Source organism: Physeter macrocephalus, chromosome 16, assembly GCF_002837175.3.
Source record: "Physeter macrocephalus isolate SW-GA chromosome 16, ASM283717v5, whole genome shotgun sequence".
NCBI classification, from domain to species: domain Eukaryota; kingdom Metazoa; phylum Chordata; class Mammalia; order Artiodactyla; family Physeteridae; genus Physeter; species Physeter macrocephalus.
This window is the reverse complement of record NC_041229.1, coordinates 66,246,263-66,263,360: the sequence shown is the minus strand read 5'-3', so window position 1 is coordinate 66,263,360 and position 17,098 is coordinate 66,246,263. Positions and strand designations below refer to the sequence as shown.

General features: G+C 45.3%; 1 pseudogene; it reads right to left on the bottom strand.

The window, feature by feature from the left end:
* The window catches only part of LOC102991819 (ferritin light chain-like), a 30,759-nt pseudogene extending 14,328 nt beyond the window's left edge, over positions 1 to 16,431 (bottom strand).
* Positions 16,432 to 17,098: the final 667 nt, after the last annotated feature.

Sequence of the window (17,098 nt, the reverse complement as noted above, 5' to 3'; positions counted from 1 at the left end):
CCTGGCTATTGTAAATAGTGCTGCCAGGAAATTGGGGTGCATGTATCTTTTTGAATTATGGTCTTCTCCAGATATATGCCCAGAAGTGGGATTGCTGGATCATGTGATAGTTCTATATTCAGTTTTTTAAGGAACCTCCGTACTGTTCTCCATAATGGTTGTACCAATTTACATTCCCATCAACAGTTTAGGAGGGTTCCCTTTTATCCACACCCTGTCCAGCATTTGTTGTTTGTAGACTTTTTTTTTTAGATCTTTTTAAAAAAATTTATTTATTTTATTATTTATTTTAGTTTTGGCTGTGTTGGGTCTTCACTGCTGCACGCTGGCTTTTTCTCTTGTTGCAGAGAGCAGGGGCTACTCTTTGTTGCGGTACACGGGCTTCTCATTGTGGTGGCTTCTTTTGTTGTGCAGCACGGGCTCTAGGCTCACGGGCTTCAGTAAGTGTGGCACACGGACTCAGTAGCTGTGGCTCGCAGGCTCCAGAGTGTAGGCTCAGTAGTTGTGGCGCATGGGCTTAGTTGCTCTGCGGCATGTGTGATCTTCCCGGACCAGGGCTCAAACATGTGTCCCCTGCATTGGCAGGTGGATTCTTAACCACTGGGCCACCAGGGAAGCCCTGTAGACTTTTTGATGATGACCAGTCTGGCTGCTGTGAGGTGATACCTCATTGTACTTTTGATTTGTATTTCTCTAATAATGAGTGATGTCGAGCATCTTTTCATGTGCTTTCTGGCCATCTGAATGTCTTCTTTGGGGAAATGTCTATTTAGATCTTCCACCCATTTTTTGATTGGATTGTTTGGTTTTTTGATATTGAGCTGCATGAGCTGTTTGTATTGCTGTGGGTTTTAAATGAATCAGAGTTTATAATGTGACATGGCAGTCACCCAATAAATGATAACTATTTTCACTAGTAAATGTTGTAGGTTAAATTATATCACCTGAAAATTCATATGTTGAAATACTAGCTCTCAGGACTTCGGAATGTGACCTTATTTGGAGATACGGTCTTTTCAGAGGTAATCAAGTTAAAATTGAGGTTACTAAGGTGGACCCTAATCCAATATGATTGGTATCCTTATAAAAAGGGAGAATTTAGACACAGAGGCATACATAGAGGAGAGATGATATACATAGACACATCTATGCCTAGGAGAGAGACCTGGAACTGACCCTTCCCTCACAGCCCTCAGAAGAAGCAAACCCTGCTGACACCTTGATCTTGGACTTCCAGCCTCCAGAAATAAGAGCCAATAAATTTCTGCTCTTTAAGCCACTCAGTCTGTGGTGCTTCGTTAAGCAGCTCTAGCAGACCAACACAGTTATTTTCACTCAAGTTGCCATATTCCCCCGTGCTGAATGCACCTTGCCTCACACTTATATAAGACCAAATCTTTTTGTTGTGGCTTTATGTTCACTGCCTCAGCTGCTCCAAAGTGGTCAGCCAGTCTTTGCAATGATATTGAGATAGTTCACATTTATTGGTACTTTTTAAGTACTTTATATGAATTCCATCACCTAAACCCTCACAACAACTCTCTGAGAAAGATATTATTTCCACCATTTTGCACACTGGAAATTGAGGCATAGATATGTTTAGTAACTTATCCCAAGGTCACACATCTATAACGTCGTAGAGCCAGGATTTGGATGGACCAAGACAATCTGACCCCAGAGTCCTTGCCCTTAAATTTTATGTGTGCCCTTAACCACCATGCAGTGAAGCTTGAAGATGACAAGGCTTGAAAAAAGTCTGAACTTTTTCAGACTTTCATCAGCAGGACCCCTGGAAGAAGGACACCACAGAGAGCTCTGTGTCCTCAGCATCAGCCTCTGAGTATCTCTCTCATCACATCATTGGAACATGCTAGACACACTGGTGCCCACTGCCTGTAGATCACCAAACTGCTAAGGGGTTCCATTGGCCAGAGCCCAGGGCTGTTGCTTTCATTTTAGGCCCTGGACCCTTCATCTTTCAGGCTTCCCCAAAGCTGCCATTGATGAACTTTTTGGACTTTTGCCCAAGGATCTGATGTAGGAAACTGCTATGGATAGGCAGAATGACATAGTGGTTAAGAGTGCAGGCTCTGGTGTCAAATGCCTGGGTTAGGACAGTGGCTCTGTTAATTACAGACTGGGTAAACTTAGGTGATTCATTTAGCCTCAGATCTTCACCTATAAAATGGGGATGACAATAGTACTTATCTCGCAGGGTTTCTGTGGTGAGGATTATTAACACATGCACACATCTTAGACCCACACAAACTGAGCACTTAACACATCTTGGCTATTATTATACAATATCAATGGAATGGGATGGAGTACTATAACTGTAACTTCCTAGGAGTGCATCTATTCCAGAAAAAGGACTGATTATGTCTAGTCTATAGTAATACATTTATAAAATTTCAATAACCTGCCATCCGCATTGCAGTAGAATTACAGAGCTTGATGTGTATGTAAGTTACTTTAGGAATTTTGCAATTTGGTAGAAAATGTGCATGGCACATAATAAATATTTGTTTAATGCATGAATGAAATGTGAGGTGAGGCCTTGGCATTGCAGGAGGGAGGGGAGCACAGAGGGATGTCTGGGCTGAGGGGTGCCTGGGCAGCTGTGATAAAAGGCAGAGTAGTCAGTTGTCCACATCCTCATTTCTAGAGATGAGGTGAATTCTGATCCATCCAAGACAGCAGGTAGAGGAGTGGGCATCTCAAGAATCTCAGCATGACCACTGGTGGTGAAGATGCTGGCGCTGAGGCTGGGCTAACAGGAAGCAGGGCGGGGAGGAGCAAGGAGAAGGAGGGGCTGTGGCCAGCTGAGTTCCCTTCCAAGTGGGAACTGAAGAGAAAGCCAGGGACCAGGACAGAAGCTGTTAGACAGACAGAAAGACTGGTCTGTGGGAACTGGAGATGGCTCTGGCTCTGGCCTCACTTAAGGAGGCCCCATCACTCACAGGATCTCTGGAGACAGGGCTATAGGGGCAGCAGAAGCTCTGCAAATCCTGATGGCCATGTGCGTCAAGCCTGCCTCCCGTGCGCTGCGGGCAGGCCTTCATTGCTGGCAGCTAGGAGGGGTCAGACACCCAGGCTGAGGGAAAGTGCCAAGAACTGGACTCCAGCTTACATGTTGCAAGACATGAGAGCGACAGCCAGTCCCAACGAGAACGGACGCCTCCACTCTCAGCCTGAAACTTGCCTTGTGAGCCTTCTGCCTCCTAGAACTTTTAAGGTGGAGCTGACTGATGGTTTTCCAGGAGCAATGGAAAGATTTGCATTGCTTTTGTCAATTGTGTCAAGTGTAAATTGTTATAATCTTTTTGGAGGGTATTGTCAGAATTTAAAGGACGTTCATTTCAGTGTTGTTTGTAGCTGTGAAAAAATGGAGATGCTCTAAATGCCATCAACAGAGGACTGGTTAATAAATAATAGTACCTCTCTACTATGGAATAATATGCATTAATCAAAAATGATGAAGCAAATACTTATGCAGAGATGTGGAAAGGTGACCACATTATATTAAATTTAAAAAAACATGTTTCAGAAGAATGAATCAGTATTATCCAATAAGTGTTAAAAAAAGAGAGAATTATATACATATAATATATATGTTTGAACAATGCATGGAACATATCTGAAAGGACACAAACCAAATGAACAGTGGCTAATTCTAGAAAGGTTTGATGGGAGATGTGGGAGGGAGAGGAAAGGAAACAGGGAATTTCACTTTATGCTTGATTTCTGTACTCTGTGCTTGTATTGTTTTGTTTTACAATGAGTGTTTATTGCATGCTATTTTTGAAACAATGTAAAAAAGAATCTCAAAATAAAACAAAAGTCTGTTACATTAGTATCTGGGGTTTTATATATTCTCGGCTGTCTTCAGGTTTGGAACAAGTTGCTTGTTTTGATCAAATGATATTATGCGGCTTTTTAAGGACCCCAGGATGCTATGGAGAGGCTGCAGTGAGGTTGGAGTCATCAGGAGGCCAGCGGGGCAGTCCTAGGGGACTGCCTGGGGTGTTGTGGGCAGGAGAGAGGCTTCCTCTGGGGTTTGAAGGCCTTTCATTGGGCACCACTTGCTGGGCACTGGACATTATACTTAGCATCGTTTTGGACCTCTCACTGGGTGCTGCTCAGAGCACTTCAGGGGGAGTTTTGCTGAGCATGGCACAGAACACTTGAGCCGGTATTACGTTTGGGATGGCTGAGGTCCTCTCAGGCATTCCCCAGGCTGCAACACATTATACCTCATTGGACTCAGGGCAGTTACTGCGTGGAGCACTTGACTAGGTAACGCATGAGGCTCTAGATGGAATCCTTCGTGTGCCACCACATTGCACACAGAATGTGACTTTCATGTCATAGTTGGCACCCTGCACAACTCTGAGCTGATCCTTAGGAAGAGCACCTTTCTGAGCACTTTCATGACCCCAGTATTGGGTAGAAATGGGCAGCTGAGGAGTTTAATTCTTGCATCCAGCCCCTCTCAATGGCCCTTTGAGGAAGAGAGCCTGTGCTATGGAGGAAACTCAGCTACAAGTCTACCAGGGTGAACATGCCTTTTCCTGCAGGGCTCCCTGAGCTGACTGTAGCAGTGAGGAAGGATGGGCAGGGAAACTGTAGTACCCACTCACACTCACCATCTTCTCGCTCCCGGAAAGGTTGCAAGGGTTTGAAAGGGTCATTTTGCTGTGTGAAACTCCAAATCAACAGAAGCCACTGTCAATAGCACGAAGACTTCTGAGGGTAACGTGAAGTGACATGCCCAAAGTGCCTTTCCCAAAGTTCCTGAAAGGACAGTGAAGCTCTAAGATAGGTCCTGCATCCAGGCTCACTGCTGCTTAGATGGTGACCCTTGCCTGGGGGTGTGTCTAAGCCCCCATTTTCATGGGTTGCCTTAGTTCCTATCACTTCCCACATAAAAGGCAGTAAATCCAAATCAAAAATCTCAAGTGACCCCTTAGGCCCTTCATGAGAGTTTCTATACCTTCAATGCCAAGAACAAGCCCAGTTGAGGTGGGAGGTTGGGTGACTGGCTAGGTCATTAGCTAAGAGATTATTCCATATAGTTCAGATTCACAGAAACTCAGTTTCTCCTAAGCAACCTAGAAATGACCATATCTCATGGACCTGTGGGGTCACTTGAGAATGATCAAACAGAATATTGTGTCTTCTGAACTCAGGGTACCGACAATAGGGGTGGCCTTTACCCCTTATAACACCAAAATACTCTCAGGGTCATTTTGGACCATCTTGGGCACCTCTGTCTACCGTGATTGAGGAACACAGGTGTCTGTGCTTGGAAACTCTTAACTCTGAACTAAGGAGAGAGACCCACACCTTTATCCAAATCCTTAACTTGAATTGAGAAGAAAATTCTGGTCCATCATGCTGTTCCAGTTGGCTCAGGCAGCTCACTGTTCCCCAGATATGCTGAGTGGGTTTTCATTTCCTTAGTTTTGTCTCCTTGAATTCTCTTTCCCAGTAGCTTTTAAAAATGGAGGTAAAATTCACATAACATAAAATGAATGATTCCCCATTTTAAAGTGTAAATTCAGTGGCACTTAGTACATTCACTAGCTGTGCCACCATCATTTCTATCTAGTTCCAAGGCATTTTCATCACCCCCAAAGGAAACCCCGTATCCATCAAGCAATTATCCCCCATTCCTTTCTCCCCCAGCACCTGGCAACCGCTAGGTTTCTGTGTCAATAGATTTACTTGTTCAGGATGTTTCATATAAATGGAGTCATACACTGTGTGACATTTTGTGCCTGGCTTCTTTCACTTAGCCTAATAATTTTGCGGTTCTTTTACATTGTCCTAATAGCTTGTAAGGACACTGTGTGAAGTGAAAAGAATTTAGTGTTTGGAGTCAGGCAGACCTGGGCTTTCGTTCTGGCTCAGCTACTTCATAGCTGTGTGTTCTGGGAAGGTTATTTACTCTTTCTGAGCTTCAGTCATCCTCATTCATGAAATGAGAATAATAATCCCTACCTGAATTACAGTTGTGAGGATTAACAGAAAATATATATGAAATGACCTGGTCTCATATCTGGCACACTCCCTAATTGTTAGAAGAAAGGAAATTACATTAAATGTGAGTATGTGGTGTGTAGCACACTATTTCTTTCCTTTGCTTCCTCTTTTATGCTCCTCCTTACACAGTGGCAGCTCTTTTCTCAGAATTCCTACAACCTCCCTTCCCCTAATCTAAATAATTTACTTTGCTTTGAACACACACTTCCTTGTCCCTTTGTCAAGTAGATTCTTTTTTTCCTATATGCGTATTTTATGCCCCCAACCAGACTGCATATTTTCTTGAAGTCAGAGACTCTTTTCCTGTTCTAGCAAACACATGTTCTAGATTTTCCAGGCCAATCCCACCTTTAAATACTCTGTTATGTAGACTCCATAAATACTGGGATATCATAGAAAATCCAGTTTGGCTTCCAAGCCATGTCTTCCACAGAGAAGTGGCATAATCTTCTTCAGCCACGGTTTGGACAATATAATCCTTTTTTTAAAAATTGAGATATAACTGATATATAAAATTATACTGGTTTCAGGTGGTGATCCCTTTCAATGTTTGTTGAACGTGTCAGTTGCTCAGAAATACCACATCTGTCCCCCAGCACCCACATAGAAATGGAATGGGCGGCAGGCAAGCCTCCATCCTAATTATCTGGCCATAACGGAAAGGTACAAGCTGGCATTCTCAGGAAGGTGCTTCCTCAAAGGCATTTGCTGCAGAAGCTAAAGTCCAAATTAAAATTGATTCACGTCTTCACAGAAGCATCAGCTATTAGAGAGTAGGTTCTGAAATGGTGTGCGTTACCAGAGAATGAGGTCAGGTATGGGCAGGGAAAATGTCTTTCAGAGTTTCAGCATAACTTAGACCCAGAGGTGAATTTATATGTTGGGTTTTTACTACAAATAAAATGTAATGATGTTCACAGCACCCATTTAATGTTGTGGACCCTGTTTTTTTTTTTTAATAGGAAGTTAATACTTAGAGAAGGAATAAAAACAGAAACCGAGAGTCAGAAACATTGATGAAGGTGACACATTTCTAGAGCAGTTGTTTTTAATCATTTTGGGGGGGGTCACAGGGCCTTTTGAGGATATAGGAGAGATGGTACAGTAGGTCCTGTAACTGACTAGCTGAGGTATCACTATCTGAATATATGTTTGATCCCCCTCACCAGACTGCAAACCCCTTGAAGGCAGGAACCATGTCTTATTCATCTTTGTGGCCTTAGTGTTGAACATAGGTGGCTCTCGTTATAGTAGAAGTCTTCACTTGGTGACCTTAGTTGGGCTTCAAGGGAGCCTTTAAATTCTCCCAAAATGGTATGCAGAATTTTGCGTGTCTGCTCTTATCTTGGTTTTGTCTCTTATTTCAGAGCCAGTAGCAATAGCTTTCAAGATGGTGGCCTGTTGTTAATTTCTCCATCCTTCCCATGGATGAGCTTTGATCCTCCTAAAGCTCCTTCATCTGAGGAAGGATCAGATCAGTGCTCTCTGGAGAAACCTGCCATGGAGCTTTACCAACCCCTCCAGAATAAAGACCCAACTCCTTCCCACAGCACCGAAGGCCTTGTGTCATTAGACACTTCAGCTTCTTTTCCTGTCCTGCCTGCTATGAACCCTGCTCTTTATCAACACTGAGCCCTTCATTGTTCCCTAAGTAAAGCTTATATTTTCAAGCTTCCCTGGCTGGCTCATTCTGCACCCCCATCCTAGAATGCCACTTCCCTTATTATCTATTTAGTAAATCCTTCTTATCCTCAAAGAACCAGGTCAAATACTTCCTCTGTGAAACTCTCCTCAATTCAACAAGTTAGAATTAATGAGGACTTTCTGAAGCTATATTTAACATTTAGTCAGCTTACCTTATAAATGTGTTATTGCCCATGTCAGATTCCTCAAAAGATCGTGATTTTTTGAGGCAGAGGTGCATCAGATTTATCTCTGGGGTTTGGAATCCCTGACAGGGGTACAGCTCACTAGAGATTGAATTTGTGCATTTTTTTTCTCTTCTTCAGTGGGAGAGATGCAGAAAGCCACCTCTGACTCTCTGAGGCTAGCATTCCTTAGCCGGGTGGCAGTGGAATCCTTTGAAGGGTCTCTCTGAGAAAGGCAAAGCCCCCTGGAGTCACTCAAGATAGATTTTGTTTAAAGAGTAGGTATAGTATGATTGAGGGAAAAGGGCTTAACAAAACTCTGAGAGTGAGAGTTCAACATAAAAGCTGCTCAATTCTTGAAGACGGGTCCCAGAAGGGAAGAGGAAAGTGATTCTGGGTCCAAGAGGCGGGCAACCCCAGAAGCAGTCCCAGAGCAGCTTATTCCTGATCAGGGCTGCAAACAGAAAGACATGCTGTGTAAGGACTGTGTCTGGGCTGGGCTGAAGCAGGACCAGAAGACCCACCTCCACCTCTGAGCTCTAATCTGGCTTCAAGAGAGAGCCCTGGGCTTCCCTGGTGGCACAGTAGTTGGGAGTCTGCCTGCTGATGCAGGGGACACGGGTTCGTGCCCCGGTCCGGGAAGATCCCACATGCCGCGGAGCGGCTGGGCCCGTGAGCCATGGCCGCTGAGCCTGCGCGTCCGGAGCCTGTGCTCCACAACGGGAGAGGCCACAACAGTGAGAGGCCCGCGTACCCCGCCAAAAAAAAAAAAAAAAAAAAAGAGAGAGCCCTGTGCCAGCAGGCACGGCACTGTGCCCCTCTGAAGGCTCTCCTCTGCGAAGCCTCCGGGCTCCCACCACCACCCCGGCCCGTGCCCAGAAGCTAGAGCTTTCCTTTCTTATGGCTTCCACACCTCTGCAGAGCCGGGAAGCGGGGAAACGGGACAAGGTTAGCCTGAGGGTCCTGAGGGTTCAGCTAGGCCCTTTGGGTTAGCGTCCAGTGGAGAAGACATACCTTAAAACACATGGCTGCTACTGGAGCTGAGGACTTGAAGCCACTTTTGCAGGTGGAAGCAACTCCCCAACAGGAACTTCTGCTCAGCCCCTAGTGCCCCTCCCTGAAGCTGGAACGGTGAGGTAAGCCAAGATGGTCTGGGCTTCTCCTAAGCTCTAAAGACTGCTAGGAACATTGCCAGGAGGATATAGTTATGGAATTTATGCTCTTGTTGTCAGAGTGCAACCTGGGGCGTCCTAGTTGGACCCCAACCGGGATGAAAGAATCTCCTGCTACATCTGTATCTCTAGCATTTGGGGCTTTGTCCACAGTAATGCTCACAGAATTAAATAAAATCCAAATGCTTCTCAGCTGGCTCTGAATATTGATTCTGCTATGCAAATGTTTCTTCCTATTCTCTACAATACTAAACTCCACTGTTTTGGTCCCTCTCCAAGGTCTCTGTCTCTAAGCTCTTAATTAAAAAAAGGAAGGAGTAATTACTAAAGTTATTAAAATATGGAATATTGCAAAGGAGCGGATTAGGAGTCTTCATGCTAATCCAAACAAATCATGCTAATGTTACGTTGGTTCTAGCAAACCCAAACCCACAGAGGAAGATAAAAGTTAGGCTTGTTTTCTAAGTGGAGGGTTTAGTTTATTCGCTTAGCCAGGATTCATCAAGCATTCACTGGGAGCTGCAAAGGAGAAGGAGGAGGAGATGAAAGGAAGGAAGATATGAACATGATAGAAAAGATGAGGTGGGTACGGAGGAGAGCAGTGCCAGGACAGTCAACCCAGTAGCTGTGATTCATCAAGCTCCAAGCTTGGCTGGGAGCTGTGGGGTACAAGGAGTGCCTTTTCCACCCTATGACTTTAGGGACTGCATTTTGAAGATGATTGCTCAAACCCTCTGTCCAGCCCAGACACATCTGCAGGTCTATTGGCTACTGGACATGGTCACTTATCAGAAAGAAGGATGTAAACCTTAGCCAGCATGGTCCCAGAGCTCCAGTAGAGTTACATATTAGACATATCTTTGTCTGCGAACCTACCGTGGCTTGGAAAGGTCCCCACATGCATCTCAAATTCAACACATGCCAGATTAAGCTGAAAATTTAGGTTCCCACCTGCTCTTCCTACTAAGACTTCATCTCCGTCAATGGAGCCACCACCTACTCAGTCCTCCAGGTTGATTACAGAGAGCCCTCTTTGATGCTCCTCTTCATCCCTTTTTTTGGTTGCTAACCAATGCCTTTTGGTTGCTAACCAGTCTTTTGGTTGCTAAGAACTGATGATGCAACCTCAGAAATATCTCCTACCTTCTTTTCTTCCTCCTTACCTTCAGCACCACTGCTCTAGTTTGGATCTTTATCATCTTTTTCTGTCCTGCTTCTCCAATCTCTTCTCCTCCCACTTTCCTACCTTACCAGGTTTTAGCCAACCCCAACTTCTCGCCATTTCCTGTCTCCATAGCTTTGCACGGATCATTCCTTTCCCTCCTTCGACCAAACTCTTCCCCCATCCCCATTATTGTATTCTTTAGGTCTGTTTGGTCTTCTTTATGTTTTCTAAGTCTTTGTTAAACTTCTCACTGTGTTCATCCATTTGGGTCCTGAGTCTGCTGAGCACTTTTAGATCATTACCTTGAACTCTTTATTGAGTAGATTGCTTATCTAGATCATTACCTTGAACTCTTTATTGAGTAGATTGCTTATCTCCACTTTGCTTAGTTCTTCTGGGGTTTTGTCTTGTTCCTTCATTTGGAACATATTCCTCTGTCTCCTCATTTTGCCTAATTCTCTGTGTTTATTTCTATGTATTAGGTAGGTTTGTTATATTTCCTGATGTTGGAAAAGTGGTCTTATGAAGGAGATGTCCTATGGGGCCCAGGAGCTCACTCACCTCTGGTTGCCAGAGCCACATGTTGTAGGAGTGAGTGCCACCTATGTGGGCCGAGTGGGCCCTTCTGTTGTGATGGGGGCTGTGGGTGCACTGGTAGGTGGGGCTGGGTCTCAGCCCAGTTGGCTGCCAGGGCCCACCTCATGCAGTGACTGTCAACCTGCTGACGGGGGGGCGAGGTTGGTCCCGACATGGCTGGCTGCATGGCCTGTGGGCTCCCAGGGCTGGTGCCAGCCCACTGGTAAATGAGGCTGGGTGCCAGAGCAGCTGCTGTGGGGCCTGGGGGGCCCAAGGCTGGTACCAAACTGCTGATGGGTGGGTAAGTGCTAACAGGACTCCAAAATGGTACTTGCCAGCACCAGTGTCCTCGTGGTAGAATGAGCTCCCCAAATTGGCTGCTGTCAGTGTCTTTATTCTCAGGGGGAGTCCCAGTTGACTCTTGCCTCTCTGGGAGCCTCTCCAAGATGAGCAAGTGAGTCTGACCCAGGCTCCTTTCAAATTATTGCCTCTGCACTGGGACTCAGAGCATGTGAGATTTTGTGTGTGCATTTAAGAGCGAAGTTCCTATTTCCTACAGTCCTCTGGCTCTCCCGTACGCAAGCCCCACTGGCTTTCAAAGTCAGCCTTTCTGAGGGCTCGTCTTCCAGGTACAGGACTCCTGGTTTGGGGAGCCTGATGTGGGGCCTGAGCCCCTTGATTGTTGGCGAGAACCTCTGCAATTGTGATTATCCTCCCATTTGTGGGTCACCTTTCCAGGGATGTGGGTCTGGACTATACTGCATCTCTGACCCCCTACAAGTCTTGTTGTGGTTCCTTCTTTACATCTTTAGTTGTGGAAAATCTTTCCTGCTAGTCTTCAGGTCATTCTCATTGACAGTTGCTCTGTAAATAGTTGTGATTTTGGTGCGCCTGTGGGAGGAGGTGAGCTCAGTGTCTTCCTACGCTGCCATCTTGGCCACACCTCTCTATAAATCATCTCTTTTAATTCTCATTACAACCCTATAATTCAGGAACTGTTATTTGTCCCACTTTACAGAGAAGGAAAATGAGGCACAGAGAAATTAAGTCACTTGATTAAGTGGCAGAGCCAGGATTTAAACCTGGTTCTGATGCCTGTGGAGGCTTTGCTCTTGAAAGTGGATAACATGCTCTTCTGTGTCTACTATTCATGGAACATCTTCCAATTATCTGCCCTCTCAGAGGAGGCCAGTGCTATCTTCCTTTAGGGCTAGGCTCAGTTGGGTACAATCTTACATGGCAGGCCTCCTCAAAAGACTCCTTCCAAGTCTTTTCTCCAGACTTGGAAAAGAAATGAAAACAGTCCCCTTGGAAAATGGAGCAGAAAGATAGTTGGTAGCTGGTTTTCCTTTCTTTTTTTTTCTTTCTTCCTTCCTTCCTCCCTCCCTCCCTCCCTCTCTCTCTCTCTTTCTCTCTTTCTTTCTCTCGTTCTTTCTTTTTGGCTGCGTTGGGTCTTCGTTGCTGCGTGCGGCTTTTCTCTAGTTGCTGCGAGTGTCGTGGTGAGGGGACTTCTCACTGCGGTGGCTTCTCTTGTTGCGGAGCATGGGCTCTAGGTGCGCGGGCTTCAGTAGTTGTGGCACGCGGGCTCAGTAGTTGTGGCTCGCGGGCTCTAGAGCGCAGGCTCAGTAGTTGCGGCGTGCAGGCTTAGTTGCTCTGTGGCATGTGGGATCTTCCCGGACCAGGGCTCAAACCCATGTCCTCTGCATTGGCAGGCAATTCTTAGGCTGGTGTTTCTTTGTCAGTACTAATTAATATCAGCTTTGGAAACCCTTGGGGCTAAGTGATGGATATTTCCTTGTATTTATTTCTTTTGAATGGTTTGCTGAGTAGAATTCTGAGATAAGACTCTATGCAAGCAATGACCCACCGCAGAAACTGTAGGTACTATTTTCATCCTGTTACTGGGTTTTATTAGCTGAGGACAATCCTTTTAGGGTTTTTATCTCTGTTTTCAGAAAAAGTCCTGGAGGGAATTTGGGGAAATGGTGATGAATGTGGTGATGACTATGCGCCAGACTCCCCAGGTTATGGGACCTCTTGGTTTTGGCCCCCATCCCCCTGCCTCATTTCTTAGCTTTTCATAGTCTGAAGCTTCCTGAACCTTCAATCTCCTTGTCTGCCTAGCTTTTATCAGTTAGTTTTCTCATCTGCCAAATTGAGCTGGGGTGGGGGAATGAAAATAACAAGTAGTAATAATAATAACAACAACAAGTGCTTTAACCCTGACATCTGTTGGGTCTCTTACCCTTAAGATAAGATTGGCTCCAGCCCTCATCCCATCTCAGTAGATACCCAGTAGACCTCCATTCCCTGGGTGGGTTGGGGTTTCTCAAGCTCATGGTCACCTTTATTCTAAGCTCTTATATTTGCAGAATTATGTTCAGTCTCACCTGTCCCTGGCTGCTTCCAAGAGACAAGTCTTTTTACTAAGTTCTGCCTGGTAGCAGCACTAGTATCTGTCTTTTTATGTAAATGTGGTGGCTAAAGTAGTTAAAACAAAATTGATCTCCAAGTAGTGTATAACCTCACATCACCTTTTACCTACCTGGATCTTGAGCCTGCAGCACCTCCCTTCAACATAACAAATCATATCATTTATTGAGGCCTTATGATGTGTTAGGCATTGGGCTGATCACTTACCTATATTATCATATTTAATCCCCCCGAAATTCCAACAAGATGAGTTTTTATTCCCATATTGCAGATGAGGAGACAACAGCTCAAATGACATTGCAAGGAAGTGTAGGAACTGAGATTGGAAAAACTTCTAGTTCCAAAGTCTTAACCCCTGCCTCCCCCATGCTGCTCTGAGGGCTGAAAGTTTTCTGTTCCTGGCTTAGCCCCTGGGGCAAAGGAGGAGTTGAGGCAGATGCTTTTGTTTGGTTCCATCTCCTTTTATGTCTGAATATTCTAGTAGGCGTTGGGCCACATTTGTCAATGGAATCTAAGGACCTTGTCATTTATAAAGAAAATAGAGCCCTCCGTCCCTTTTCTTCTGAGTCGCTCAACCTCTTCCTGAGTTCTCTCCACCAGTATGTGCCCTCCACACCCTCCTTGGGCATAAGTGTTGCCACGTAACCCTCACATCATCTCCAAACCATGATTTTAGTGCATTGGTGTTTTTGAATGTATTTAGTGTAGTTTATACCAATTAACATAGTCTCTACCTCATGCTCTTGACAATATATGCCTGGTGTATCTGAAAAGGTATATCTCAACTCAAATGTCGGTCTTTCTCAACGAGGCCTTCTCCCACCATCCAAAATGAAGGTGCACCTCTCTACTGCCCAGCTCCTCTATCACATCTCTCTGGTTCATTTAAATCACATATTTATCTCAAATTGAAATGGTCAGTATGAGTCCATGTATATGAAATGTTAAGAAAAGGCAAATTTATACAGACAGAAAATAGATTCTTGGTGGCCTCGGGCTGGGAGTGGGAACTGAGAATAACTGTAAATGGGCATGAGAGATCTTATTATGGGGATGAAAACGCTCTAAAAGTGATTTATGGTGATTGTTGTACCACTCAGTAAATCTGCTAAAAGTCCACTTAAAATGGGTGAACTTTATGATATGTAAAATATATCTCAGTAGAGCTGTGAGAAAAGAAATTACCTTGTTCAGTGTGTTTACTTTATTATGGCCACGTACTCTTTAATTAGAGTAGAAGCCTCTGAGGGCAGGGCCAGCACCTGGCACAGAGTAAGAGTCCAGCAAATATTCAGGGAATGAGTGAATAAATAAGCTAGTCATCTCTAACACTTTTTCAAGCACCCAGTGTGGAAGGAGATGGACTCAAAGCGGAATCAATAAATTTCAAATCTACAAGTTACACGCCAAGGATAAAGAAACTGGCAAAACCCCCATCCTCAGTGGGTGTGCCAGATTGTCTGCTGTTAACTCTGCATCTTCTCTGTCTGCTTCTGCATTATCTTCATCATTACATCATCATTACAGAGAAGTCTGCAAGTACATTTCCTAGAATTCCTTTCTGGAATGGTCTGGGTTAGATTCTGTAAATTCACATGACAGTTGGAGGACAGCAGAGCAGGAGAAGCCATTATTCTCTGGCACAGTCATGGACAGATGGGAAGGGGGCAAAAGTGAGATTTATAGAAACTTCCAAGTGAGTTCTTGTGACCGACCTGCTGCACGTAGCTGAGACTCAGGCTTCTCTGTCATTCCTGAAGTCAGCGGCACCCCTGGGAAATCTCCTGTGTCACTTGCTTTGAGCTGTGGACAGCAGAGCTTGTCTGAAGCTACTTCCCTGCTTTGACCACTTCTCGATTTCATGAACTCTGGCAGCTGCTACCCCAATCTTTGCTCTTGTTTGTGTATGTGTCTAATTCCCTATGTTAAAAACTTCCCTATTTGGAAAACCGGGAGGACTCTCTTTTTCTGATTAACCCCCAACTGATACAATGGGTCTAGAATATCATCTTTAAAGACTCAGAGTTGGATGATGGTAGGAGGAGAGAAGGATAAAGATTCTGTGTCCTTTTTTAGACTTCAGTTGGCTGCAAGAGGCATATACATCATTAATCCCTGGATACCTGGGATCTTGAATGAGAAAGTCTCCTTTCCTCTTTCCATCATGACCTCTGTCCTCTCTTTCTCCTACTCTCTGTGCCATGGTCGTTGTGAGTGGTTTCTTTCCTCCTTCCTCTCCTCATCTACTCCCGGGGGCCACCAGCATACCTTTCCCCAGTCCACTCGGATGTGGAACTTGACCAGTTTTCCTGCCTTTGCCGTCTTGATAAAATCATCTGGTTGCCTGGTTACACTGAGGGGGCACAGTCAACACTGGGCAAGATTCCCCAAAGCAAGACACATCCAACCTACTTACCAACCTCCCTCAACTTTGTGTCAGACACTTAAGGAATCAAGACCTTAGATCTGCTACCTAGAAAAAGATACTGTACAACCTGCTCTTTTCCTTCAAATAACAAAGAAAAGAAATCAGGCCAAGATCATCTTTTAATAATCATTCTGCCAGAATGTACTGTTTTGGTTCAATCTGAGCCTAAACTATCATGCCTCTGAACCCTTGGTAGAAACTGGGAGGAACAGCAAGTTGTTCTCTGCTGTGTCTTGGCCTCATTCAGCTCCTCCTACCTGCAGTTCCAAGACCTCATAAATCCTCAGCCATTCCTGACCAGGACACAGCTTACGTTAGTAGCCTGACATCCATCCCTTGGGGGGGCTTGGAGTTAAGTCACACTTCCAGACTTGACGTTTGAGGGCCAAGAATGAACTCTGCTTGTTTGAGAGGCCACCAGTCCTGGCACTGCCTGATTCAGTATCGGATGTAGTTGCCTGGCTGTCATGCCCTGTATTATAATCTCTCTCCGTGACTGGGGCCCGACTTAAACTCTCTGTGGCTGGAACTTAACACCCAGTTCATTTCTCCCCTCTCAGCTAGGGGTGCTGGTGGAGAGGTGCTGAAATCTCCTTTCTTCCAAATTACCGGCTGAAGTCCTGCTAGGAGTAGAGGGATCATTAGAATTGCCATCACCTCTCTGTATGCATCTCCCCCAATACCAAGCTCTTCCATTTCGGTACTCATCACGCCCTGCCCTGTTTCCCCCACATCACACTCCATCATGGCCTGGCCTTGCCTAAGTCAGTGCAAAACAAACTCTACCTGTCAGACCCTGAGTCCTGGACTATCTAGTTGCTCTTACCGGAACCAGCCTCTTTAACTGAGCTCGCTGAGTTTCAACAAGCATTCAAAGATCCTCTGCTAGGTGCTGGAGGATGGAGAACAAGTGAGTCTGGGTCCCTACCTCCACAAGCTCACAGTATTGCCCACAACTAGACGTGTCCCTCTGCTGGTTGACCCACATTACTGAGGGCCCACTGTACATCGCATCTAGGTCTCCATTCCAGTATGGTAGAATTTCTCAGAGCCGGGAGGAGGATTAAAGGCAATTAGAATGAAATATGCTTGTTAGGGCTTCCCTGGTGGCGCAGTGGTTGAGAGTCTGCCTGCCGATGCAGGGGACACGGGTTCGTGCCCCGGTCCGGGGAGATCCCATATGCTGCGGAGAGGCTAGGCCCTTGAGCCATGGCCGCTGAGCCTGTGCGTCCGGAGCCTGTACTCCGCAACGGGAGAGGCCACAACAGTGAGAGGCCAGCGTACCGCACAAAAAAAAAAAAAAATTCTTGTTAGTTCAGGCAAAACCAGCACTGGGGTCTGAATTCTCCAGGTAATACTATTTTCATTTTTCTGGGAGAAATCTATGGAGCCTTGAAATGCTTTTCTGCTC